This window comes from Lepidochelys kempii, chromosome 1 (genome assembly GCF_965140265.1).
Source record: "Lepidochelys kempii isolate rLepKem1 chromosome 1, rLepKem1.hap2, whole genome shotgun sequence".
Classification (NCBI taxonomy): Eukaryota; Metazoa; Chordata; order Testudines; family Cheloniidae; genus Lepidochelys; species Lepidochelys kempii.
The window spans coordinates 64,654,598-64,668,391 of record NC_133256.1 but is presented as its reverse complement, the minus strand read 5'-3'; positions in this window follow the sequence as shown (position 1 = coordinate 64,668,391).

Below are 13,794 nucleotides of genomic sequence, written 5' to 3'. Positions count from 1 at the left end.
GCTTACTATGAGCTATGCAGAAATGAAAGAGGGTTCCATTCTGCGTATGTTATTTTATTCCAGAAAAGCATACAGTACCAGAATTTTAACAATCATTAGCCCATCACTAATAAAACAGAATCCTGAACTTTTTGGTATGATTTTGACTGTCACATGCAAAGAGTCCTGTTCAGAGTACAGCATGTCTGAAAAGCAAAAGGAGGGGGATGTGTCATAAAAACAATCTCCATGGAACCGACTTTTTTTGTTGTTGTTGCTAATTCACGTCAATTAACACCACTGCTCACTGAGAATGCAAATGACTATAATTTGCTCATACAATAATATGCTGCTTTGTATATGGACTGTTAACCTCTGACTGTTTTGCTTTCTGTTATACATCCACCCTTACTTGTAACAAACAAACCTTCATTCTGTCAGAGTTCTATTTAATATAATACCTCCCTTGCCTTTTGCTCTTGGAGTTAGGCACTTGAAAGACTTGTGGAATTACATCACTTGCTCTGTTGCACACTATGCAAGAATACCTGTCTTGCCAAGAAAATAATAGTAGTCAAGGGCAATTTTGAGAATGATGGGGGCTTGGCCAATTAGAATAAATTGCAAACACTTTAAACTTCACAAACTCTTTTTAGCCATTTTAAAGAGATCCTCATATGAAATTGTATTTTAAATGAACCAAGCTGCATTTGTCATTTCAGAATTTTATCTTGTTCCAGCAAAGCATAGTTCCAACCCTGTTAATGAAGTAGATTTTGTTACATTATATTACAGTACCCTCATTCACTTCCCCACTCTCTTGGAGAGTACTGAAAAAACTGACTGGGAGCTTGCAGGATTATAAAGCAACTGTGATAGTTACATAAGGATTCAGGGTATGGCTTCACATCCTCCATTTTGTAAGGTGATGTTCTGGACTAAGAGGGGTGCAGTCAATATCAGGCTTAAGAAGAAAAAAAACTGAGTGTGGGACTAGAAATGAGAGATCAAAGATTTAGTTAAAGAAGATAAAAAAAACTATGAAGAACTACGTAGGTGCCAGAATAGGTGAATGGATGTATCTATAACAGACAATTTTTGGCACTGGTCTGGGACATAGGAGACCTGGGTTAATTCATTTCTGCTACAAGCATATGGTGTGACCTTGAACAAATCAATCACCCTGTGCTTTCATTCCCCATCTGTAAAAATGGGAATCAAAATATCCTCTTGCAGGTGTGCTGGGAAGATACATTTATTAATATGTGCCGAGTGCTTAGATATAGCGGTGATGGTGACTATATATACTTATATAGACTGTAAGGTACCTGAGAATAACACATACTGTGGCTCATCTGGATTGGAATCCAACTATTAAAACCTAGGCACTTAATGTCTGGAGAGAAAAAGAAAGATAGAAAATGTTCCAAAAGAAGATGAAAATTGCCTGAAGAAGTATAGAGCAAATCGCATTGACTAGGAAGGAAAGAGAGTATTTTATGTCTCAGGGCTAGGAAGAGGTGACTGGGAGTTTGTGCTCAGAAAGAGAAGCACAACACTCTGCTTACATGGACAGCCAGCTCGAATTAACACTTCTCAGACTTCCAGAAATATCTAGTGCACACTGGACTGGCTAAGAGATTTCATACAGACATTAGTACCCATACTTTTAAAATAATATTTCTCCTTACAGAAAAGGGATGAAAATTTGTAAAGAAAGTAAAATTTAATATATGGAGATGAAATAGAAGGCTGGAGTGACTGAGAAGGAGATGAGAAAGAACAATGAATGAGAGATTTTTATTTAGATATCAAGGTGATAGGAACTCTAGGAAAAAAAAATTGAAATAGAAATTAAGAGTCCAAGGGTGTCAGAAAATAACTGAAAGATAATTTGACTGCTACAGAGCCCTCAACCAGAACCATAGTCCAGAACCATTTTCAAGCATATTCCTAGCTGCTTTTCTCTTTCATAAAGTCTTGGAGATAAGGCAGGCCTTAGCCTGGGACCTCTTTAGCCTAGGAACCATTTCTAGGCTCCCACTGACTCTCATGAAGAGAAGCTTCCCAAAGTGGAAGGATGTCGTGGATCAACCTGCTGAAAGAAATTGTAAGGATGTATGAAAGCTTCAGATGTCACTGAGAGAAGATATCTGAGGGTTACACAGAAGGCATATACAGAGCATTCTGATTTTCCAGTGCCTTGCACCTTGTTAATTATATAGAGGTGTGCAAAGGGTGTGTAAATGCTACCAAACTGGAATGGTAGCTCATTGAAAAATCAGGCACATATATTGCTTAATCCTGATTATACTTCCCATGACTTCTGCTTGCCTGTCCAGGGTTGTGCCCAAAAGTTTCAAAAAGATGCTCCCTGAACAGTATGCAGTTCACTTTGTCCTAGGTTACACTGGGGGAGTGGAGACTTGACAATAAGCAATCATTGTTTTGTATGATAAAGTAGGGAGCAATGCAGCAAATGCAACTGGCAGGGTAAAACAATGTGTTTCTCCAACAAGAGAAAAAGATTACTGTGGGGAATTCATCTGCTCTCTTAAAAGTAAAGGGTAAGGAAAGAAAGAAAATGGAAGAGGCATTTTCCTTGAAGGAAAGAAAAGAAATAGTCTTTCCCTCCCAATATGAGAGGTTGATTAGAAAGACCAGAGCTCTTCCTTTCTTAGGGGCATGAAAGAAGATGTCCCTGGGGAGAGATGAGACCTCCCCACCCAATAGAAATTGAGGGTATGTCTACACTACAAAATTAGGTCGATATTATAGAAGTAAATTTTTAGAAATCGATTTTATACAGTCGATTCCATATATCTACACTAAGCACATTAAGTCGGCGGAGTGTGTCCTCACTGCTGTGGCTAGCATCGACTTACAGAACGGTGCACTGTGGGTAGCTAACCCACAGTTCCCGCAGTCTCCGCCGCCCATTGGAATTCTTGGTTAAGCTCCCAATGCCTGATGGGGCAAAAACATTGTCACGGATGGTTTGGGTACATGTCATCAGTCGCCTCTCCCTCCGTGAAAGCAATGGCAGACAATCGTTCTGTGCCTTTTTTCTGTGCGGACACCATACTGCTTTCAGCAGATGGTACAGTAGGACTGCTAACCATCATCATCCACCACTTCCGCTGAAACTCTGCTCCGCTGCTATTGTCTTAATAGTGAATTTCTCCATGTTGTCTGTCATGGGCTCCCAGGTACATGTGTTCTTCCTCGGGAAATCTGAGCAGTGCTAACCGTTGTCTTCCACTGCTTCCGCTGCAACTCTGCTCTCCTGCTCTCATGAATCCACCTCACATGTCCTCTCGTCGTTCTCTATAAATATCTATTCTCGTGGCACCTGTCGTCAGCCACCACTTCTGCTGCAACTCTGCTCTCCTGCAGACACCATACCACAGCAAGGATGGAGCCCGCTCAGATCACCGGGGCAGTTAGGAGCATTGTAAACACCTCTTGCATTATCCAGCAGTATGTTCAGTCCCAGAACCTGCAAAAGAAGGAGAGAAGGCGACGGCAGCGGGGTGATGAGAGTGATGAGGACATGGACACAGACTTCTCTCAAAGTACAGACCCCAGAAATTTGGACATCCTGGTGTCAATGGGGCAGGCTCATGCCATGGAACATCAATTCTGGGCCTGGAAAACAAGCATAGATTGGTGGAACCGCATAGTGTTGCAGGTCTGGGATGATTCCCAGTAGCTGCAAAACTTTCTCATGCATAAGGGAACTTTCATGGTACTTTGTGACTTCCTTTCCCCTGCCCTGAAGCACAAGAATACCAAGATGAGAGCAGCCCTCACAGTTCACAAGCGAGTGGTGATAGCCCTCTGGAAGCTTGCAACTCCAGACAGCTACTGGTCAGTTGGGAATCAATTTGGAGTGGGCAAATCTACTGTGGGGCCTGCTGTGATCCAAGTAGCCAATGCAATCACTGAGTTGCTGCTATCAAGGGTAGTGACTCTGGGAAATGTGCAGGTCAGAGTGCATGGCTTTGCTGCAATGGGATTCCTTAACTCTGGTGGGGCGATAGACAGAACTCATATCCCTATCTTGGGAATGGACAACCTTGGCAGCCAGTACATAAACCACAAGGGGTACTTTTCAATGGTGCTGCAAGCACTGGTGGATCACAAGGGATGTTTCACCGACATCAATGTGGGATGGTCGGGAAAGGTACATGACACTTGCATCTTCAGGAACTCTGGTCTGTTTGAACAGCTGCAGGAAGGGACTTACTTCCCAGACCAGAAAATAACTGTTGGGGATGTTGAAATGCCTATAGTTATCCTTGGGGACCCAGCCTACCCCTTAATGCCATGACTCATGAAGCCATACACAGGCACCCTGGACAGTAGCTGTTCAACTATAGGCTGAGCAAGTGCAGAATGGTGGTAGAATGTGAATTTTGATGTTTAAAAGCACGCTGGTTCAGTTTACTGACTTGGTTAGACCTCAGCAAAACCAATATTCCCATTGTTATTGCTGCTTGCTGTGTGCATCACAATATCTGTGAATGTAAGTGGGAGACATTTATGGTGGGGTGGGAGTTTGAGGCAAATCACTTAGCTGCCGATTATGCGCAGCCAGACACCAGGGTAATTAGAAGAGCACAGCAGGGTGCGCTGTGCATCAGAGAAGCTTTGAAAACCAGTTTCATGACTGGCCAGGCTATGGTGTGACAGTTTTGTTTGTTTCTCCTTGATGAAAACCCGCCCCCTTTTTTGACTCTAATTGCCTGTAAGCCACCTGTCCTCCCCCCTCGATCACCGCTTGCAGAGGCAATAAAGTCATTGTTGTTTCAAAATCATGCATTCTTTATTAATTCATCACACAAATTGGGGGATAACTGCCAAGGTAGCCCTGGAGGGGTGGGGGAAGAGGGAAGCACCAGGTGGGGTGGTGGATGAGGGGAGGAGGGAAGGACAAGGCCACACTGCACTTCCAAACTTATTGAATGTCAGTTTTCTGTTGCTTGGGCAGTCCTCTGGAGTGGAGTGGTTGGGTGCCTGGACCCCCTCCCACCGCATTCTTGGGCATTGGGTGAGGAGGCTATGGAACTTGGGGAGGAGGGCAGGTGGTTACACAGGGGATGCAGTGGCTGTCTGTGCTCCTGCTGCCTTTCCTGCAGCTCTACCGGATGCCAGAACATATCAGTTTGATCCCCCAGTAGCCTCAGCATTGCATCCTGCCTCCTCTCCTCATGCTGCTGCCACCTCTCCTCTTGCTCCTGCAACCTCTCATCTTGCTCGTCCCTCCTGTCTTCGTGTTCATTTTCTACTTTCCTGGACTCTGCCATTGTTTTCCTCCACACATTCTGCTGAGCTCTTTCAGTGCAGGAGGACTGCATGAGCTCACAGAAAATTTCATCACAATTGCGTTTTTTTTTTTGCCTTCTTATCTGCACTAGCCTCTGGGACGGAGATGATACGGGGAGCATTGAAACATTTGCAGCTGCGGGAAGAAAAAAAGGAGAGTAGTATTTAAAAAGACACATTTTAGAGAACAATGGGTAGACTCTTTCATGGTGAGCCAAGCTGTTAACATTACATAGCACATGTGCTTTCGGTACAAGGTCGCATTTTGCCTCTTATATTGAGGGCCTGTCGGTTTGGTGTAGGAGATCACACACGCAGGGCTGGGCAACAGAATTTGGTTTGCAGGCAGCTATGGTAAGCCACAGTCTTTCAGCTTCTTTAACCTTCTTAACATGTGGGAATGGTTTCAAACAGCAGTGCCCTCCTTTCCCATACCAAGCACCCATTGGGTTGGCCATTTAAAAGGAGGGGCTGAGGTTTTTGAGTTAATGTGCAACACAAACCCAACTAACCCCCACCCCACCCAATTCACTGGGATGATCACTTCACCCCTCCTCCCACCGTGTGGCTAAACGTGGGGATGATTTCTTTTCAGCCATAGGCAAACAGCCCAGCACGAATGACACCTCTGAATATCCCCTTAATAATGTCCTTGGAGGATTTCCGCTCCATCCCCAGACACGATAACAGACTTTTCCAGTAGCTGTATTGGCTGCAAATGCATCCCAAGTTTTCAGGGAAAATTAATCATTCAACATGTTTGCTTTTAAACACGGTATTATATTTACAAAGGTACACTCACCAGAGGTGCCTTCCCTGGCTTCATGATCCGGGAGCCTGCCTTGGGAGGGTTGGAAGGGTATTGGCTCCAGGATGATAAACAATTCCTGGCTGTTGGGGAGAATGGTTTCTCTGCTTGCCTGTTGTGTGCTATCCTCCTCCTCCTCCTCCTCATCATCTTCCTTGTCCCCAAAATCCTATTACCTGTTGCGTGAGACTCCCCCTTGCAGATGTCCACGGGTAAGGGTAAGATAGTGGTAGGGGCACCCCCTAGAATTGCCTGCAGCTCATCATAGAAGCAGCATGTCTGGGGCTCTGACCCGGAGTGGCTCTTTGCCTCTTTGTTCTTTTGGTAGGCTTGCCTGAGCTCCTTAATTTTCATGCAGCACTGCTGCAGGTCCCTGTTATAGTCTCTGTCCATCATGCCCTTGGAGATTTTTTCAAATATTTTGGCATTTCATCTTTTGGAACGGAGTTCTGATAGTACAGATTCATCTCCCCATACAGCGATCAGATCCACTACCTCCCATTTGGTCCATGCTGGAGCTCTTTTGCGATTCTGGGACTGCATGGTCTCCTGTGCTGATGAGAGCTCTGTATGGTCACCTCTGCTGATGAGTTTGCCATGCTGGCCAACAGGAAATGAAATTCAAAAGTTCCCGGTGCTTTTCCTGTGTACCTGACTAGTGCATCTGAGTTGAAAGTGCTGTCCAGAGTGGTCAAAATGGAGCATTCTGGGATAACTCCCGGAGGCCAATACCATCGAATTGCATCCACACGACCCCAAATTCGACCCGGTGATGTCGATTTCAGCTCTAATCCCGTCCTTAGGGAGGAGTACAGAAATTGATTTTAAGAGCCCTTTAAGTCGACAAAAATGGCTTCGTCGTGTGGATGGGTGCAGGGTTAAATCGATCTAATGCTGCTAAATTTGACCTAAACTCGTAGTGTAGACCAGGGCTAAGAGAGGGGAGAGCAACCGCATTTTATAGAATGAGGAAAATGTGATTATTGAGATTCTATGGCAGATGCAGGGGGAGCTAGAGGCACAGAGAAGCAACAGCATAACAAGATGCATTTTAAAGGAGAAACAGGGTTTTTTGCTTAGAAGTCGCTGCAAACATGTGCATAAGGACTGGTTGCCTAATGAGTCTTGGAAAGAGCGATGAGTCCATTAAGGGAAATATGAGTGTGGGAAATTGGGGAAGAGGTGTGTTTGATGTTGTTAGATTGGACAGAGGAACAAAGTGATTTAATATGGAGCCTGGGTGAAGGCATGAAGAGGAATTAGAAATAGTGGTTCAAAACCTGCCTGTGCTGGCAAAATGGGTGGTATTTTTGCCGAGTAATTTTATACCAAATTGGCCTTTTCTTATTAGAAGATGGTTCCATTCTGTTTGAAACATTCAGATACCTTGAGAAATATTCCACCTAACTGGGCTTATTTCCAAGGTCATCATAAAAAAATGCAAAATATTTCACTCCCCTTTAGCCCTTCTCCTAAAAAGTCTTGTCACTCTTTTCTCTGGTAATCAAACATTTATTCCCCTTAGTTTTTTAAAAAAAAACACCCTATTTTGGAAAAAAAGATAAATAAAAAAGCAGCAATGATCTATGTACCCTAATCGGGGAAAAAAGTTACTTACTGCTGCTTGACTGCATACCCCCAGTTAACAAGAATTTAGCCCTAAGCTGCCTCTCTTCCAATCAGAGAGAAAACTTTTTATTTGTTTTATTTGTATAAAATACAAGAAAAAATTCATAAAGATGTGCCAAGTTATGCAAGCTGCAGGCTTTTAGGATATTATGGTGCCATCTTCTTTCAACTCTGATAAGTAATTATATAATCTTTCCATAATTCTTCAGTCTGTATTTTTCACTTCTCATTCAGACCCTCTCTGTTGCAGATGTTCAATTATTTTAAAACTTTTCAAGTATGTTTTTCCCCCAGTCTTGCACCTACAATATGTGCAAAAATGCAGTGTCATTGCATGGCATGGTGATTTATCTAAAGAGTCTGGTGAGCCAATCCTTCAACAGCTTAAAGCGGGGAAAGCAAAAAGATTTGAGAGTTATAAGAAGGAAAAGAAAACTGGGAGAAACATAGTGGAGAAAAAGGAAAGGCAGAAGAGATGAAGACATGGGACCTGATCCAAAACATCTTGACGTAAATGGAAAGCCAAGCCATTCATTGACATAAAAAAGCTTTTGATCAGGTCTACGGGGAAGAAAATGGAGAGGGATAGTAATTAGGGAGCACTGACAACAGATCACTCAAGCAAGATGAGGGAACAGGAATGCTAGAGAGGAATGGGGACTGCGAAGAGAATGTGGGAGAGGATGAACTGAGAGAGAGCGAGGGGATATAAGAGAATAGAACAAAGAAGAGCAAAAGATGATGAAAAAACATGGGTACACAGAGCAAATGAGGTGATCAGAGAGACCAGATTAAACAAAAAGTAAGAGACAGCAGTATTTGGGGAGAGGTTGGGGAAAGTACGATAGACACTGAGACTGAGAGAGAGAAACATGGAAAAGAGACACATATTAAAAATGGGGGGTTCTAAAAATAGAAAAGGAAAGAGAAGTGAGACAATGAATAAAGTAGTGAGAATAAATATTAACATGAGACAAAGACAGGAAATAGAGGAGAGAAAGAGAGAGAAAAAATACAGAAAAATAACCACAAGGAAAGATTCAAACAACTTTTAGATTAGTGAACAGTATTTTGCTTACTCCTATTCCTACATATTAATGTCAGCTGCGGTGACCACAGTTCTTAAGACTGGGGGACCATTTCCATTCTAAACTTCTGCATTCAGTTCCTCAACCATTAATTATTTATGAGTAGAAAGAAAGAGGGGCAGAAAAAAATATCTGCTCATTTAAAAAAAAATCTTCTGTTTCCTTATTGAATAGTTTTATTGGTGAAATGGCCAGTGGCTGAAAGATGAATTTTGGCATTGAATGAATAGCTGTCATTGAAGACGAATAGCTAACATTGAAGACACATATATTTGAGAGATCCAATAAACATTGGCTTAAATTTGAACCATTTGTGGCCATCGGAAAATCAAATTATGTGCATGTAAAGTATATTTTGCATAGTACTTGGCCCCGATGCACTGAGCTGAGCCTTAGTAGACCCCTGCTTCCACAAGGAGTTAGACTGAAGTCATTGGGGCTTTACCTGAGCCCACTGCGTGGATCTAACTTCAGGACCGGGGCTTAAATTAGATTATTAATCATGTAAGGCAGACTGTGCTCTGCATGATTGCATGGCTCACTTAGCCTCATAAAGAAAAGTATACAAGAAGGGCCGTTTGGTTTTGTCCCTGTGAAACTTGTAAGGTGTGAAGGAGATCAGAGAGGCTACTTTGTAATGCATGTTCTGAAGCACCATTGGGGGAGTACAGTGTCTAAGGGGCACACAACAGGAGCTCTCTTGCTTTCTACTAATATGTAGACCAGAACATTTAGGAGGAATTTACATTCATTTTTGCGGGTTGTTTTTTTTTTTTTGGTTTTTTGTTTTTTTTGCAAATCAGCAGAGGTTTGAATTCCAGGAAAGTGAAGTTCTTTGTTATATTTCTTCTTTTTCTCTTAACTCTTTGAAACAAACAATCAAAACCTAGGATATTTTGGGGGAAAAAATCTATGGCAAGGGAGCACTCAAAAGTCTGGAAGTATATGGAACCCAAACACATATCCATTAATAGAGCTTTTATTATCGTGGACTGTTTCTCAGATAAGACAATAACCTGTACAATGTTTCTATAACTTTTGATACACCTTGTAATACTTTGCATTACCTTGCCTACATCATACAAATAAAGCACAGATGAAAGTTCATTTATTTGAAAAGTGTACTAAAACTATCCTTAAACAGCATACTACATTTTAAAAATAGAGTAATGCTGAAAATTTCCTAGCAAAAATAGTGTCAAGTATCAGGGGTAGCCGTGTTAGTCTGTAACCACAAAAACAACAAGGAGTGTGGTGGCACCTTAAAGACTAACAGATTTATTTGAGCATAAACTTGTGTGGGTAAAAAACCCACTTCTTCAGATGCATGCAGTGAAAATTACAGATGCAGGCATTGTTATACTGACACATGAAGAGAATGGAGTTACCTCACAAGTGGAGAACCAGTGTTGACAGGGCCAATGCAAACAAGGTGGATGTAGTTCACTCCCAGTAACTGATGAGAAGGTGTCAATTCCAGAAGAGGAAAAGTTGCTTCTGTAATGAGCCAGCCACACCCAGTCCCTATTCAAACCCAAATTATGATGTTAAATTTGCAAATGAATTTCAGTTCTGCAGTTTCTCTTTGAAGTCTGTTTCTGTAGTTTTTTTGTTCAAGTATGGCTACTTTTAAATCTGTTATAGAATGTTGAGGAAGATTGAAGTGTTTTCCTACTGTCTTTTGTATGTTACCATTCCTGATGTCCAATTTGTGTCCATTTATTCTTTTACGTAGAGACTGTCCAGTTTGGCCAATGTACATGGCAGTGGGGCATTGCTGGCACATGATGGCATATATCACATTAGTAGATGTGCAGGTGAATGAGTCCCTGATGGTGTGGCTGATATGGCTGGGTCCTCTGATGGTGTCGCTAGAGTAGATATGGGGACAGGTTTGTTACAGGGTTTGGTTCCTGGGTTAGTGTTTCTGTGGAGTGGTGTCTGGTGGCTGGTGAGAATTTGCTTCAGGTTGGGGAGCTGTCTGTAAGCAAGGACTAACCTGCCTCCCAAGGTCTGTGAGAGTGAGGGATCATTTTCCAGGATAGGTTGTAGATCGTTGATGATGTGCTGGAGAGGTTTTAGCTGGGGACTGTATGTGATGGCCAGTCACGTTCTGTTATTTTCCCTGTTAGGCCTGTTCTGTAGTAGGTGACTTCTGGGTACCCGTCTTGCTCTGTCAATCTATTTCCTCAATTCCCTAGGTGGGTACTGTAGTTTTAAGAATGCTTGATAAAGATCTTGTAGGTGTTTGTCTCTGTCTGAGGGGTTGGAGCAAATGCAGTGGTATCGTAGAGCTTGGTTGTAGACGATGGATCGTGTGGTGTGGTCTGGATGAAAGCTGGAGGCATGTAGGTAGGAATAGTGGTCAGTAGGTTTCTGATATAGAGTGATATTTGTGTGACCATCACTTATTTTCACTGTAGTGTCCAGGAAGTGGATCTCTTGTGTGGACTGGTCCAGGCTGAGGTTGATAGTTGGGTGGAAATTGTTGAAATCCAGGTGGAATTGTTCAAGATCCTCCTTCCCGTGGGTTCATATGATGAAGATGTCATCATTGTAGCACAAATAGAGGAGGGGCGCTAGGGGACGAGAGATGAGGAAGCATTGTTCTAAGTGAGCCATAAAAATGTTGGCATACTGTGGGGCCATGCGAGTACCCATAGCAGTGCCGCTGACTTGAAGGTATAAATTGTCCCCAAATCTGAATTGGGGACAAAGTCACAAAGCTCAGCCACCAGGTGTGCCATGGCCTCATCAGGGATACTGTTCTTGACAGCTTATAATCCATCCTCATGTGGAATATTGGTGTAAAGAGCTTCTACATTCATGGTGGCCAGGATGGTGTTTTCAGGAAGATCACCAATGCTTTGTAGTTTCCTCAGGAAGTCAGTTGTGTCTTGAAGATAGTTAGGAGTGCTGGTAGCATAGGGTCTGAGGAGAGAGTCCAAATAGCCAGACAATCCTCCTGTAAGAGTGCCAATGCCTGAGATGATGGGGCATCCAGAGTTTCCAGGTTTATGGATCTTGGGTAGCAGATAGAATACCCCTGGTTGGGGCTCTGGGGGTGTGTCCAAGTAGATTTGTTCCTGTGCTTTTGCAGGGAGTTTCTCGAGCAGATAGTGTAGTTTCTTTTGGTACTTCTCAGTGGGATTGGAAGATAGTGGCCTGTAGAATGTGGTGTTGGACAGTTGCTTGGCAGCCTCCTGTTCATAATCCGACCTGTTCATTATGACTATCGTACCTCCTTTGTCAGCCCCTTTGATTATAATGTCAGAGTTGTTTCTGAGGCTGTGGATGGCATTGCGTTCTGTACAGCTGAGGTTATGGGGCAAGTGATGCTGTTTGTTCACAATTTCAGCCAGTGCACGTCTGCGGAAGCACTCTATGTAGAAGTCCAGTCTGTCATTTCAACTGTCAGGAGGAGTTAACACAGAATTTTTCTTCTTGCAGTGTTGGTAGGAGGGTTCCTGTGGGTCAGTGCGCTGTTCAGTGGTGTGTTGAAAATATTCCTTGAGTCAGAGACGATGAAAGTAGGCTCCCAGATCATGGCAGAACTGTATCATGTTCATGGGTGTGGTGGGGCAGAAAGAGATAGGACAGACTCTTCTGCCGGGCTAAGTGTGTGGTTGGACAGATTAACAGTATTGTTGGCTGAGTTAAGGGTACCACTGTTGTAACCCCCTGTGGCAGGTAGGAGTTTAGAGAGTTTACTGTCCTTTTTCCTCTGCAGAGAAGTGAAGTGTGTGTTGTAAATGACTTGTCTCATTTTTGTAAAATCCAGCCACGTGGAAGTTTGTGTGGAAGGTTGGTTTTGTATGAGAGTCTCCAGTTTTGAGAGCTCATTCTTTATCTTCTCCTGTATGCTGTACAGGATACTGATCAGGTGGTTCCTCAGTTTCTTTGAGAGTGTGTGGCACAGTCTCTCACCATAGTCAGTGTAGTATGTCAATTACAATGGATTTTTTACCTTCAGTCCATTTGGTATGATGTCCATCTGTTTGCACTTGGAGCAGAAGATGAGGTCTGTCTGTATCCATGCAAGTTTTTTGATGGGATTGATGGATTTCCACTCCATACGGCTAAATTCAGTGCCTTGCATGGTGTCAAGTCTCAGGGGGTAGTCGTGTTAGTCTGTATCCACAAAAATAACAAGGAGACCAACGGCACCTTAAAGACTCACAGATTTATTAGTGCTGGGAGTGGCTGGCTCATTACAGAAGCAACTTTTCCTCTCCTGGAGCTGACACCTCCTCATCAATTATTGGGAGTGAACTACATCCACCCTGATTGTATTGGCCCTGTCAGCACTGGTTCTCCACTTGTGAGGTAACTCCCTTCTCTTCATGTGTCAGTATAACAATGCCTGCATCTGTAAATTTCACTGCATGCATCTGAAGAAGTGAGTTTTTTACTCATGCAAGCTTATGCCCAAATAAACCTGTTAGTCTTTATGGTGACACCGGACTCCTTGTTGTTTTTCTAACAAACATAGGTTATCTAAGGTTGAAGCTAAGTTAATATAGTAATTAATTGTCTTAGTCCCTGAATTGTCCCTAAGAAATTTGTGCTGCATGGATCTCTAAGTAATTATTTCACATCATCATCAGCATGAGCAGTACTGTTTATATCAGAGTTTCTAATTCCAGGCTGTAGATCTAGATTTCTTGAAATTAGATCTCAAATCCCTCATTTTGTGCTCAAGAAAGTTACATAACTAAACATTCATGTTCTTGGCAGGAATTATTTTTGTTTGTCATTAAGAAAGCTGAGTGACAATAGCATATTAACATCTGAATTAGACAAGTAAAATAAGATACAACATCTGTACCAGGACAGCGGGGTCAGTACCAGTTTTGGAGCACTGCTCAACTGAAACCTACTGTGGTGACTCAAACCTTAGTAGGTGGATTTACCTCTCATGATTTTGAAACACCAGAGTAATTGTAATGAAAGCCAAATTCA